The 13,303-nt window shown below is 43.1% G+C and overlaps 1 pseudogene across 1 annotated transcript; it reads right to left on the reverse strand.

The window, feature by feature from the left end:
• Positions 1-1,474: 1,474 nt before the first annotated feature.
• LOC307196802 (large ribosomal subunit protein eL38-like) lies at positions 1,475-1,688 on the reverse strand (annotated as a pseudogene). The gene has a single exon. The product of its transcript is annotated as a large ribosomal subunit protein eL38-like (transcript).
• Between the last annotated feature and the right edge of the window lie 11,615 nt (positions 1,689-13,303).

The raw sequence follows: 13,303 nt of genomic DNA on the forward strand, positions 1-13,303 counted from the left end.
AGTAACTCTGAGGAACTGCTTCAAAGACATAGAGGGAGAGGCCAGGATACATATGATTTTGGTGAGGGAATACGTGCAGTCAAGCATACATCTCGGTAAACGGTTACTGCTAGTCACAAGTAACAGGTATCTCAGTTCATGATTTTAGTGCTTTACTATGTGTGGGAAGATGCAAGAATCTGGGTTCATTAAAATTCCTCCTGAATATACACCCTAACTATGTAAGGGGCCTGTTTTCTAAAGTACAGAGTGCCCCATCCTGGTTTTCATCCTGAATTCCTGTCAGGGTGCACTGTCGGTCAATCACTGCAGTGGCTAATGACTTAATCCTTGTAGAAACGGGTGGTGAGCAACATTCTTTGTTGTACAATTCCAATGTCAAATAGCAATGAATCTGTATTTTTACAAATAGGAAACTCCCAAAAGGCAAAACCCCAAGGAATGTGAAATTTCACTTTTCAGCGCATTTGTTCATTGCCAAAGTCCTTTCAGACATATACACTCTTCAGTCACTCACACACTCCAGCCCAGGAGTCCATCTCCTCCCCTCTGTTCCCACACTCCTTACTGGAGTTCTGACCTTTACTGTGTGCCAGGCACAGATACTGCAGTAACAATGGGGAACAGAACAAAGAGAGGGCTTTGCCTTCATGGAGCCCACACTCATCCCTGTAGCTCCAGCAATGTCTGACAATGACTGCTTCAATCAAGCCATGGTGTTTCTACACCCCCATGTCCCCCACCCATGTTCTTGCTCTTTCCACTACCAGGGATGCCCTTTACTCCCTCCTTCACCTGGCTAATTCCCACAAATTCTTTGGGCTCAAGTGGTCACCTCTTCCAAGAAGTCTTCCTTGGTGTACACAGCAGGGACAGGTACCCTTCTCCTGTATTCCTGTAGCACCCTGTGGAAATTTATATCAGAACCCTTGCCACTCTGAATTGTAAGAATCACTTTACATGTCTGTCTTCCTGCTCCAGCCTGGAATCTCTCTGAAGGTATGGACAATGTTTCATCCGGGTCTCTGTCTTCAGAGTCTAGCACAGGGCTTGGTAGACATTCAGTAAATGGTAAGTGAACAAATAGAGTGTTGGCCCCAACAGAAACGAACGGCGACACTGAATGTAGCACTCACGAGAGGATTTATTTTGGCATCTCTTGCTCACAAAACTCTAGAATCTTGAAGATGGTTCTTGTTTGCCCAAAACTATCTTCTTGACAATCAGTTCAGCTTCTCCCCTTCCAGGGGATATCTGGCCTCCCCAGGAGTTGTTTATCTTCCCTGCTTCAGGGTACAGCCTGTCTTTTGGGGACCATCTTTAAATGGGTATCTTCATCTAAGTTTATATAAAGTCACAGGTAAGTTTCACTGCTCTTGTCCTCAATATTTATCTCCTTAGTGACTTTTTCACTTTCTTTCTTCTCTTTTTTAATTTTTAAGATTTCAGTACAGTTCAAATCAGCATGCGTGGTTCATTTCAGCTTCTTCACTGCCAAAGCTGGGGGCAGGAACCTGCTTCAGCTTCTCTGCCTTCTCTTTGTCTGTGATGACCAAGGTGTAAAGGTATCTGCTGCATCAAACTTTAAACTTCACATTATCCTTATTTTTCTTGATCTTGACAGACTTGGCATCCTTTCACCTGGCTGTAAGCAGAAAGTCCTTGATTTCCTCAATTTTGTGAGCCATGGCGATGAGGCATGGAGAGCCTGGCTGGCACCTTCCATCCAGGCCCGGGGTCCCCAGATGTCACCCAGCCTGGATTACCACGGATTACCCCCCATTCCCCACGTACAGCCTGCGAGACACTCACTGCCACTTCTTCACTTTCTTATGCTCTCTGTTTCCCAGCCTGCATTCCAATCTTTTCTAACCAGCTGCAGGATAAGACCCTGGGTTCTGGTATCAAACACACTCAGATTTATATCTCAGGAATTCCCTGGTGGTCCAGTGGTTAAGACTCCGTGCTTTCACTGCAAAGGGCATGGGTTCAATCCCTGGTCAGGGTACTAAGATCCCACAAGCCGTGCAGCCAAAAAAAAAAAAAAATTATATCTATAGCCCACTGCTACTAAGCTTCCCTATGAGATCTCTCTGAGCCTGTTTCCTCTGTTGTAAATGGCAATGATGGGAATGATAACTATAGCCCTTATCTTAGGATATACTGAGAAGATTATATGAGAGAAAGCCATTATGAGAGGCTTAGCGTGGAACCTGACAAAGAAGAAAGCTGAATACATATCATTATGTCATTTGGGACATGCAGAATATGTATATTATTATTTTATAATTTATTATAATATTATAATTATATAAAGATAATATCAATAAAATAGAATAATAAAATATAACATTATAATTATTGGATTGGCCAAAAAGTTCGTTCGGGTTCTTCCATAACATCTCACAGAAAAACCCGAATGAACTTTTTGGCCAATCCAATATATAAATTATAATATAATTCATAATATTTTACAATTACAATTATAAAAATTATAATTTTTATCTACATTTTTTATATCAAATAACCAACAGGACCATACTAATTATTTGGCTTACTCTAGTTTCCCGTTTTTTAAAACTCTTCCTGCTTGTCAATTAAGCAGAAATATTTTAATTGTCTTAAAAGGAAAATTTGTAAACATACAATTTAAAATAATTCAGTCCACCTGTGGGAAGCAAAAGTCCCTGTAACAAATCTTCTTAAGTTCTTTATTTCTCCCTAAAAAAACCCAGTTAACTGTTGTTTATCCTTCCAGTTGTGTGTTTACATACACATGAATTATACACAACATGTAAACATACAGATTTTTTTAAAAGCATAGATGAGATCACACACTATATATTTGTAAGCAACTTGCTTTTTTTTGTTTTTTTACCCTTTTAAATAAAGTGTACAGTTCAGTGGTTGTTTGTACATTCACAAGTTTGTGCAGCCATCACCACTAATTCCAGATCATTCTCATCACCTCAGAAAGAAACCCCATACCCACTGGCAGTCACTTCCCATTTCCCTTCCTCACACCTCCCAGCTCCTGGCAACCACTGATCTACTTTTTGTCTCCATGGAATTGCCTGTTGTGGATATTTCGTATAAGTGGAATCATATAATATATGGCCTTCTGTGTCTGGCTTCCTGTCACTACATTTAAGTTCAGCTAATGCTTTTTAAAGATTACCCAGTATTCCATAGTTATGATGATTCCATAGCGTGGATTCATCATAATCCAGTTAATCCTCCACTCAATGGGCATTTAAGTTGTTTCCTTTTTTTCATTATCACAAACTACAAAACAATGAACACCCCATGCTTCATAGCAATGTTCAGGCTTTGTGAACCTTGTGAAATTTCCTGCAGGAAAAATTCTCAGGAGAGGTATTATTATTGGAGAAAAAATCACGCATAGTGAAATTTTGATAGATCCTGCCAAATTGCCCTCGAGAAAAGTTATATTACTTTCTAGTCCTTCCAACAGTGTGAGTTGAGCATTGCCCCCAGTCTTTGTTAATGTTGTATATTCTAGGTTTAAAAGAGAAGTGATTTCTAAGCTCACTTTCCCTGCAATCACACCAGCTTGTATGGTAGAAATAGCGATATTTTGGGGTACATTGAGTTAAATGAAATATATTATTAAAATTAATTTCACCTGCTTTTAATTTTTATTAAATTCACCTGCTTTAAGAAAAAATTTTTAATGTGACTACTTCAAAAATTTTAAATTACATATGTGGCTCAACTTTTATTTCCTTTTTTTTTTTAGTGATCAAATCGAAAACTTTTTTTTTTTGCTGCGTTGGGTCTTCATTGCTTTGCGTGGGCTTTCTCTAGTTGCGGCTATCAGGGGTTACTCTTCATTGTGGTGCGCGGGCTTCTCATTGCGGTGGATTCTCTTGTTGTGGAGCACTGGCTCTAGGTGTGGGGTCTTCAGTAGTCATGGCACTCGGGCTCAGTAGTTGGGGCTTGTGGGCTCCAGAACGCAGGCTCAGTAGTTGTGGCACATGGGCTTAGTTGCTCCTCAGCATGTGGGATCTTCCTGGGCCAGGGCTTGAACCTGTGTCCCCTGCACTGGCAGGCGGATTCTTAACCACTGTACCACCAGGGAAGCCCTCAACTTTTATTTCTATTGGATGCTGCTGCTCAAGAGTTAACCGTGACCTCTATCCTCCTCCTGAACATCCTGTTATTGCTTTTTACAATCAATGCACATTTATATTTACCCATATGTTTACCAGTTTCTTTGTTCTCCATGACTTCTTGCATGTCCTTCCTTCAGGTACATATATCCTCCCAAAAGAACTTTTTTGGGGGTATGTTTTTCAGCACAAATATGAGAATGGGAACCACTGTATCTTAGTCTAAAAGGGTATTGGATGATAGTGTGTGTGTATATATATATATATATATATATATTTATATATATATATATACACACATATATTTTTGTATATGGGGGGGTTATTTGGACTCTTAATCGTGGGAGGAGGGGTTGAGTTAGAGAGATGGAAGATACTTCAGTGAACTACACATCTTATTTCCCATGACAGCAAATTGAAATGTACAATCATAGTCAAGGTGTCTCACGGGAAACTGAGAAGAACAATACACCATATGTTATGTAGAAGTCCAATGTCAGTGTGTAAAGCCAAACACGTAGCCCCTCAAACTACTTACACTGTAGTAAATTTGAATTTTAAAAGTAAATTTCTTTTTGGGATTTCTGTGGCGGTCCAGTGGTTAAGACTCTGTGCTTCCACTGCAGGGGACACAGGTTTGATCCTTGGTCAGGGGAACTAGGATCCCGTGTGTCATGCGATGCAGCCAAAAGATTAAAAAAATTTAATTTTCTTTTTAAGTAAACTTAAATTTCTCTCTCTCTTTCCAAAGTGGAATTCACAAAAGTAATATATGTAGATAATGTATTTATTTTTTAATATACATGTATATTTCTGTATTTCTGACATTGCCCTTCTAGGAGTATGACTCAACTACAGGGAAATGACCGGGCACCCTTTTGTTCACTTGCCTTGAACTTCTGGACAAATGTTAATTACAGCAAAACCTTACTAATTCAAACAAGTTGGGGAAATCAAAATAAGTAGTAGGTTAATGTGTTTTCATAAATATACAGTTGACTCTTGAACAACATGGGGGTTAGGGGCAACCCCTCCATGCAGTCAAAAATCCATGTATAAATGTTGACTCCTCTAAAACTTAATAGCCTACTGTTGACCAGAAGCCTTACTGATAACATAAACAGTCAACATATATTTTGTATGTTATATGTATATTTATATATATTTTATGCATTCATGACTTACCTTTTTCTTAATTTTTTTCCATGTTTCTAGGCTATGTGGTTCATCTGAATTTTTTCAAATTGTCACAAATCTCCAAAAGATTTTCCAATATATGTATTGAAAAAAATCCATGTGCAAGTGGACCTGCACAGTTCAAAACCGTGTTGTTCAAGGGTCAACTGCAGTTTCTTAATTTCTGGAGCATGCAGAAAGTTCTAGTAAGCTAATAAAATTTTGTTAAGTAGAGATGGAGTCTAATAAAGTGGCTGGTATCGGAGGTAATTTGTACTACCTGTGTAGTCAGGCAAGGCGCTTACTGACACGGTGCTTGCAAGTTGCTCTCTTGAGCTGGTTAACAGTATCTCTGTGAAGGTGTGGGCTTTACTTCCTTGCTACTTGTAGAAAATAGGTCTTGCTTTTGCTTTCCTGCCTCTGTTTCTCTTCTTTCTGGTATCGGCGCAATTATTTTCCTTTGGAAAGCTGCCTCTCCCCAACTCTAAGCAAACAGGGTTGGGATGGAGCTATGGGAGTGGATGAGGCCCCAGGCTGGTCAGAATGATCAGGAGCAGGTTAGGGCTAGGCACACAGCTGGTCTGGATTAGTGAGAGGCAGTCCCTATTTTCTGCTGGAGGTGTGGAGCAATGGAGTCCCTCCTTCTGCTGGGGTTGCTAACTTGAATGAACGCAGGCCTGAAGCCGTTGGTGGCTATCATTGGTCAGCTATTGCTGCATAATAAATCACCACAAGCTCTGCAGCTTAAAACAATATACATACATCATCTCACAATTTCTGTGGATCAGGGGCTCTGCCTCAGGGTCTCTCAAGAGACTGCAGTCAAGGTGTCGGCCTAAGCTGGGGTCTCCTTGTCAGGATCGCAGTCTAGCTGGGAGAGAGCGCTGAAGTGTCAGGTGTGCAAGTAGCCGAATAAAGCAACAAGCTGAAAATGAAAGAGTTAAGCCGTTGATCACTTACTGTGATGGTTTAGGGAAGAGGCTGAAACTGGAGAAAGTACCTACTCTCCCTGTTGCATTTTCCCCTATATGTGTCTCACTGTGGAAGGGACCCCAGACAAAAGGCTCTAGCAGTTTATAGCCCCTGGGACTTGGGGGAGGGTGGTGGTGAGGATGTAGAGGGAGGAGGGATTGGAGTGGAAAAGTACCTGGTATGAAGTCAGAGTGAGCAAGTGTCTGCAACGTCATGTCCCCTCACCCCCAATAAGGAGGCCAGGGCAGAGATGCCTGGAGAGGACCTCTGCCCAGGACCTCAGATAAAGGGACCCAAGAAGGAAGGAGCATGATATGCATAAGAGCATGACTGGTCAGAGGGGCTGAGTCCTGGACTGCAACTCCCTTAGAGACTGCAATGTGCTGTCTGTGCACCAGGTCTGGCATGGGGGGAAGGGGGCAGCTTTCCCCTGGGAGTCCTGCCAGGTAAACCCTCTGAATTGCCTACCGTCAGGCCTGAGAAATCACACATAGGATTTTTTGCTTTTTGCTGTTGTTGTTTTTTAACTTTTTCTTTTTTGGCTGCGCCACACAGCATAAAGAATCCTAGTTCCCCAACCAGGGATCTAACCCGCGCCCCTGCAGTGGAAGCATGGAGGCTTAACCACAGGACCAGCGAGGAAGCCCACACATTAGTTTTTAACCAGGAACCGGACACCTCATTCATCTGGAGTCTTGACTGGGGAACCATCTGCTTCGAACCTCACTTGGTGCTTGTTGGCAGGATTCAGTTCCTTGTGGGACATTGGACCGAGGGCCTCAGATCCTCACTGACTGTTGGCCAGGGGCCACCCCCAGTTCCTTGTCATGTGAGTCTTTCTATACTTGGCAGGTGATTTCACGAAAGCCGGCAAGCCAAGAAGGCAATAGAGAGTACGTGCTAGCAAGTTGTAAGTCCCAATCTTATGTAACCTAATCACGGAAGTGACATCTCATTAACATTGCCATATTTTATTGGTTAGAAGTGGCTTACTCAAGGGGAGGGGATTACACAAGACCATGAATACCAGGAGGTGGGGATTGCTGGGGCCATCTTAGAAGCTGCTGACCGTAATGGCCATAGGGCAACATAAAGGGAGAATCTACTTGGGATTGAAACCAGCCCAGAGGCAAACAAAGTTGAGAAACAGGAGGGAGACAGATACTTAGGGCACCACTTAAGCCTGTGGATCTGGATACTTCTGAAGCCAACTACCCATTGGCATCCCAGTACTGGAACTAATTACTTTTCTTCTTTAAAGATTCCATTTGCACTGGGTTTTAGTCACTTGCAACTGAAAGAGTCCTGATTAACATAAAAATAATGTGGGCATGTTCTTTGGGTTTCTTGGCACTGAGATGTGCTGAGGTCACCTCAAGAACAAGGAGTTTCTGTTGGTGTGAATGTAAATTGGTGCAGCCACTATGGAAAACAGTATGGAGGTTCCTCAAAAACTAAAAATAGAGTTGCCATATGATGCAGCAATCCTACTCCTGGGCATATATCTGGACAAAACTATAATTTAAAAAGATGCATGCACCTCAATGATCATAGCAGCACTATTCACCATTGCCAAGACATGCAAACAACCTAAATGTCCTTCGACAGATGAATGGGTAAAGAAGATGTGGTACGTATATACGATGGAATAGTACTCAGCCATAAAAAAGAATGAAATAATGCCATTTGCAGCAATGTGGATGGACCTAGAGATTATCATACTAAGTGAAGTAAGTCAGAAAGAGAAAGACAAATACCATATGATATCAATTATATATGGAATCTAAAATATGACACAAATATCTACAAAACAGAAACAAACTCACAGATATAGAGAACAGATTTGTGGTTGCCAAGGGGGATAGTGGGGGAGGGATGGATTGGGAATTTGGGATTAGCAGATTCAAACTGTTATATAGAGAATGGATAAACAACAAGGTCCTACTGTATAGCACAGGGAACTAGATTCAGTATCCTATGATAAACCATAATGGAAGAGAATATGAAAAAGAATATATATATATCTGAATCACTTTGCTGTACAGCAGAAATTAACACAATGTTGTAAATCAACTATACTTCAAAAAAGTAAATTTTCAAAAACGAACAAGGTGTTTGCTCAAACAGTGCTGGTGGTCTGGCACCCACCTGGAGCCCTTCCGTGGAGCGGGTCAGTTCTGGAGATGGAAGGCTGTCTGTTTCTCCAGGTGCTCGTTTTTCTCTGTGAATCTGCTGTTTTCCCACTGCCGATCGGCCATTTCTCCTCCATACTATAAATCCTTTACCCACACTCTCTGCTGCCTCCGATTTCCAGCCTGCCCAAGGCTCTTAACGGCCCCTCTGCACTCTCTGTGCATCTTCTCCTTTCTGCATTAGTTCCTACCACTTACACCTGCCTGCTTCTCCATATATACTAGTGCAGATTCAAGAGGTTGAATCTGATTGGTGTAGGTCATCCTTTTGAACCAGGCCAGTTCACAGGTGGTTTGACAGGCCTGTGCATTGCCTGTCAGGTGGGTCAGGGGGTGGACTCATGAGGGCTTCAGAGCGGCTGTGGCCAGGCCAGGCATTCTATAGTTTCTCTTGTTTAAGACACAGGCATAGGGCTTCCCTGGTGGCACAGTGGTTGAGAGTCTGCCTGCCGATGCAGGGGACACGGGTTCGTGCCCCGGTCCGCGAAGATCCCACATGCCGTGGAGGGGCTGGGCCCATGAGCCATGGCCGCTGAGCCTGCACGTTCGGAGCCTGTGCTCCGCAACAGGAGAAGCCACAACAGTGAGAGGCCCGCGGTGAGAGGCCGGCGTACCGCAAGAAAAAAAAAAAAAAAAAAAAAAGACACACGCAAGCCATTTTTCATGAAGATGGTAAAGATTCCAGTTTGAATAATCATTAATTTGATAGCTTAAGGTCTGAATGAATGAGGCTTCACTGACTTGTAGCATGATTTGAGAGACCTAGTTTCTATTTCTAGCTCCTTTTTATTTTATTATTTTTGCGGTATGCGGGCCTCTCACTGCTGTGGCCTCTCCCGTTAGGGAGCACAGGCTCCGGATGCGCAGGCTGAGCGGCCATGGCTCACGGGCCCAGCTGCTCCGCGGCATGTGGGATCTTCCCGGACCGGGGCACGAACCCGTGTCCCCTGCATCGGCAGGCGGACTCTCAACCACTGCGCCACCAGGGAAGCCCTCTAGCTCCTTTTTAATGAGCAGATCATCTGCATTGATCCAGGATTCATTTTATTGCAAGTGAAGAACAGCCAACTTAAATTGGCACAGGTCCAAAATGGAATTAGCTGGCTCACGTATCTGAAAAGTCCAAGGGGTAGATCTTGCTTCATGCTTGGCTCCATCCAGGTGTCAAACAGTGTCAATGTCACCATGTCACAATGACTCTCTCTGTCTCAGAGCTACTTTGCTCTGTGTTGGCTCCTTTCCCAGGCAGCCTCTTTGGTCCCAGTGGTCAGATTACCACCAACAGCTCCAGGCTGACATTCTCTCTCCTCAGCAGCACTGCTGGAAGAGAGATTCCCTCTTCCCAGTGGTTCCACCCAAGGTCCTGGAACTGAGTCTCATTGGCTTGGCTTCGTTCACCTGTGCATCCCTGAACCAATGGCTAGACCAGAGGGATGCAATGCTTTGATTGGCCAGCCTTAGGTCACATGACTATCCCTTCAGCCCTTCCTAAACCACATGAACTGAGAGTGACAGAGGGGTGGTTCCCCAAAGGAAGAGTGGGGTGCTATTAATCGAAAGAGAGATGGATGCTGGCAAACCAACACCAGTGTTTATACCAGTTAATCTGTCCATTTCTGTTTCCCAGTCTCTGAAAGCATGTGCTATTTGCAGAGTAATACTGCAAGCAACCTCTGAGCCTACAAATATTTGCAGGTGACTTCTATAATTTACTTATTTTTTAAGTGAAGTGAGATTCATGTAACATAAAATAAACCATTTTAAAGTGAATGATGCAGGGTCTTCCCTGGTGGCGCAGTGGTTAAGAATCTGCCTGCCAGTGCAGGGGACACAGATTTGAGCCCTGGTTCAGGAAGATCCCACATGCCACGGAGCAACTAAGCCCGTGTGCCACAACTACTGAGCCTGTGCTCTAGAGTCCACAAGCCACAACTACTGAGTCCACGTGCCACAACTACTGAAGCCTGTGCGCCTAGAGCCTGTGCTCCGCAACAAGAGAAGCCACCGCAATGAGAAGCCCATGCACTGCTACAAAGAATAGCCGCCACTGGCTGCAACTAGAGAAAGCCCACGCACAGCAATGAAGACCCAATGCAGCCAAAAATAAATAAATAAATAAAGTGAATGATGCAGTGGCGTTTGATACATCACGATGTTGTACTACCACCACCTCTATCTAGTTCCAGAACATTTTCATCACCTCAAAATAAGACCCATGCCCAGGGACTTCCCTGGTGGCACAGTGGTTAAGAATCCGCCTGCCAGTGCAGGGGACATGGGTTCAAACCCTGGTCCAGGAAGATCCCACATGCCATGGAGCAACTAAGCCTGTGCGCCACAACAACTGAGTCTACGCTCTAGAGCCTGCGAGCCACAACTACTGAAGCCCGTGCACCTGGAGCCCTTGCTCTGCAGCAAGAGAAGCCACTGCAACGAGAAGCCCGCACACCACAATGAAGAGTAGCCCCCACTCGCTGCAATTAGAGAAAGCCCGCGCACAGCAACGAAGATCCAACGCAGCCAAAAAAACAAACAAAAAAACCATGCCCAGTAAGCAGAAGTTCCCCTTCCCTACTCCTCCCAGCCATGGTGACCACCAGTCTGCCTTCTGTGTCTATGGATTTACCTATCCTGGATATTTCATAAGTGGAGTCACAAAATACTTGCCGTTTTGTGTCTCGCTTCTTTCACTTATCCCAATGTTTTCAAGGTGCATCTACATTATAGCGTGTATCAGCACTTCATTCCTTTTTGGGGCTGAATAATATTCTATTGTGTGTTTATACTAGGCTGCTGTGCAACCAATCTCCAGAACTTTTTCATCTTCCAAAACTGAAACTCTATACTCATTAAACAACAACTCCTCATTCCCTCCTTCCCACCCAGTTCCTGGCAACACTATTTTCTGTGTCTGTGTATTTGACCACTTTAGATATCTCATATAAGTGGAATCATACAGTATTTGTCCTTTTGTTTCTGGTTTATTCCACTTAGTGTAATGTCCTCAAGATACATTCATGTTGTAGCTTGCGTCAGCATTTCCTTTATAAAGCTAAATAATATTCCATTGTATGTATACACCACATTTTGTCTATTCATTCATCTGTCAACAGACACTGGGTTGCTTCCACCTCTTGGCTATTGTGAATAATGCTGCTGTAGACATGACTTGCAAATATCCCTTTGAGACTCTGCTTTCAATTCCTTTGGATCTACACGCCAAAAGTGAGATTGCTAAGTCATGTGGTAATTCTATTTTTAATTTTTTGAAGAACTAGAATTTGCTTGTTTTAAAAATTAATTTTCTGCCTAACTCTTTCCTAAAAATATTTTATGCAGAAGATACCAGTGGGAATTTAAAGGGTGTTTTTAAATGCTTTGAAATTCTCGTAGAGTAAAAAAATCTAACAAGCGGAATCCTGGAAACCAGTTGAAGATCAATTTCCAGAAAAATGTCTCAGTTCATCTGCTTGGCCAAGAGCCAGAGCCTGGGCCCCTGGAGTCACACTTCCAGGTGACTGGCATGGTCTTGACAACAGTTTCTGAACTTAAGCTGTGGCCACACGTGGGAGATTTATCTTTGTCCAGGCCTCCCTCACGAAACACTTTCTCTAGCAGAAGCACAAGAGTAAAACTGGAATGAAGCCATTCCACTGAATAACCACATCAATGAATTTCCTGCCCTCACTCAACAAACAAAACAGCCTGTGGTTTCACAGGCTCATTCATTTGAGTCTATCCACAGCAGCCCTACAAAAGCTCCTCACCGAGACAAACACACACAGACAATTTACAGTCCAGAAAGGCAAGTGTACACAGTAGATGTGTGTCAATGAATACAACATTGCTTTTCTTTGTTTTTAAAAATTGCTTTTCCCACCTCCTTTAAGACATCGACAGCGCTCTGAGTAAGCAGTGAATAGGGAGCATCTACTAAATGCCAGGAGCCCCTAAAGGCCCCCAGGGCTGAGTCTTTACCTGGATCTTTTTGGCACTTCTTGGTTTCTGGGTAAAAACAAGGCTTTCTGGAGGCATTTGCAGGTGTGCCTGGCTCCTCTGCTCTGGCTGGCAGAAGCTCTCCTGGGTGCCCAGCCCTGCCCGACTCTGCCGAGACATCTCCCCACAGACCAGACAGATTCTCCTTTCAGCTGGATGTCAGCCTTTGGTAAGTCCCTGAGCCTTTCTGAACTTCAGTTTCCTCAACTGTCCAGTGAAGGGGTAAATGAGAATCAGTCTCAACATCTAACAGCAAATGCACGATCAAATAATTCACGACGTCATCGTAACTGGCAGTTGTTTTAAAAAAACCATTTTTTGAAACATGTAACATCAGAAAATATTCAACATAGACTACTAAGTGAGATCTGTGTTCTTACGTGGATCAGATAGTCTACATATATTGTTGAAATCATGAATATAAAACTGTGGAGATAGAAAGGAACATTGAAAAACAAATGAGAGTGTAAACACCGCCGCCCAACCCCCATTGGCCGAAACAAAACGAAAACCATGTTGATCACCTGTTGATCACTAGGTGTCCTTTTGCCTTAAAAATCGGTCAGTCACAGAGACTCTGACCGATTTGGAATATGGTATCCCAAACTCAAAATGTAAATGATGTTTGGCCCACTTCTATGATTTTATTCTCAGGAGAAAACAAACAACAAGCAAACAAGTGCATGAAGGTACATGTAAAAGAATATATATTGCAGAGGTGTTTCTAGAGCATAATAGTGAGGTCATCTGAAATGTTCCCATATGGAGGATTTCGTTTGCAAACAAGCAACAATCCATACAATAGAATCCTGTACAACCATTAAGAATGTTGCT

The sequence above is a fragment of the Stenella coeruleoalba genome (genome assembly GCF_951394435.1).
Source record: "Stenella coeruleoalba genome assembly, chromosome: 14".
Lineage (NCBI taxonomy): Eukaryota > Metazoa > Chordata > Mammalia > Artiodactyla > Delphinidae > Stenella > Stenella coeruleoalba.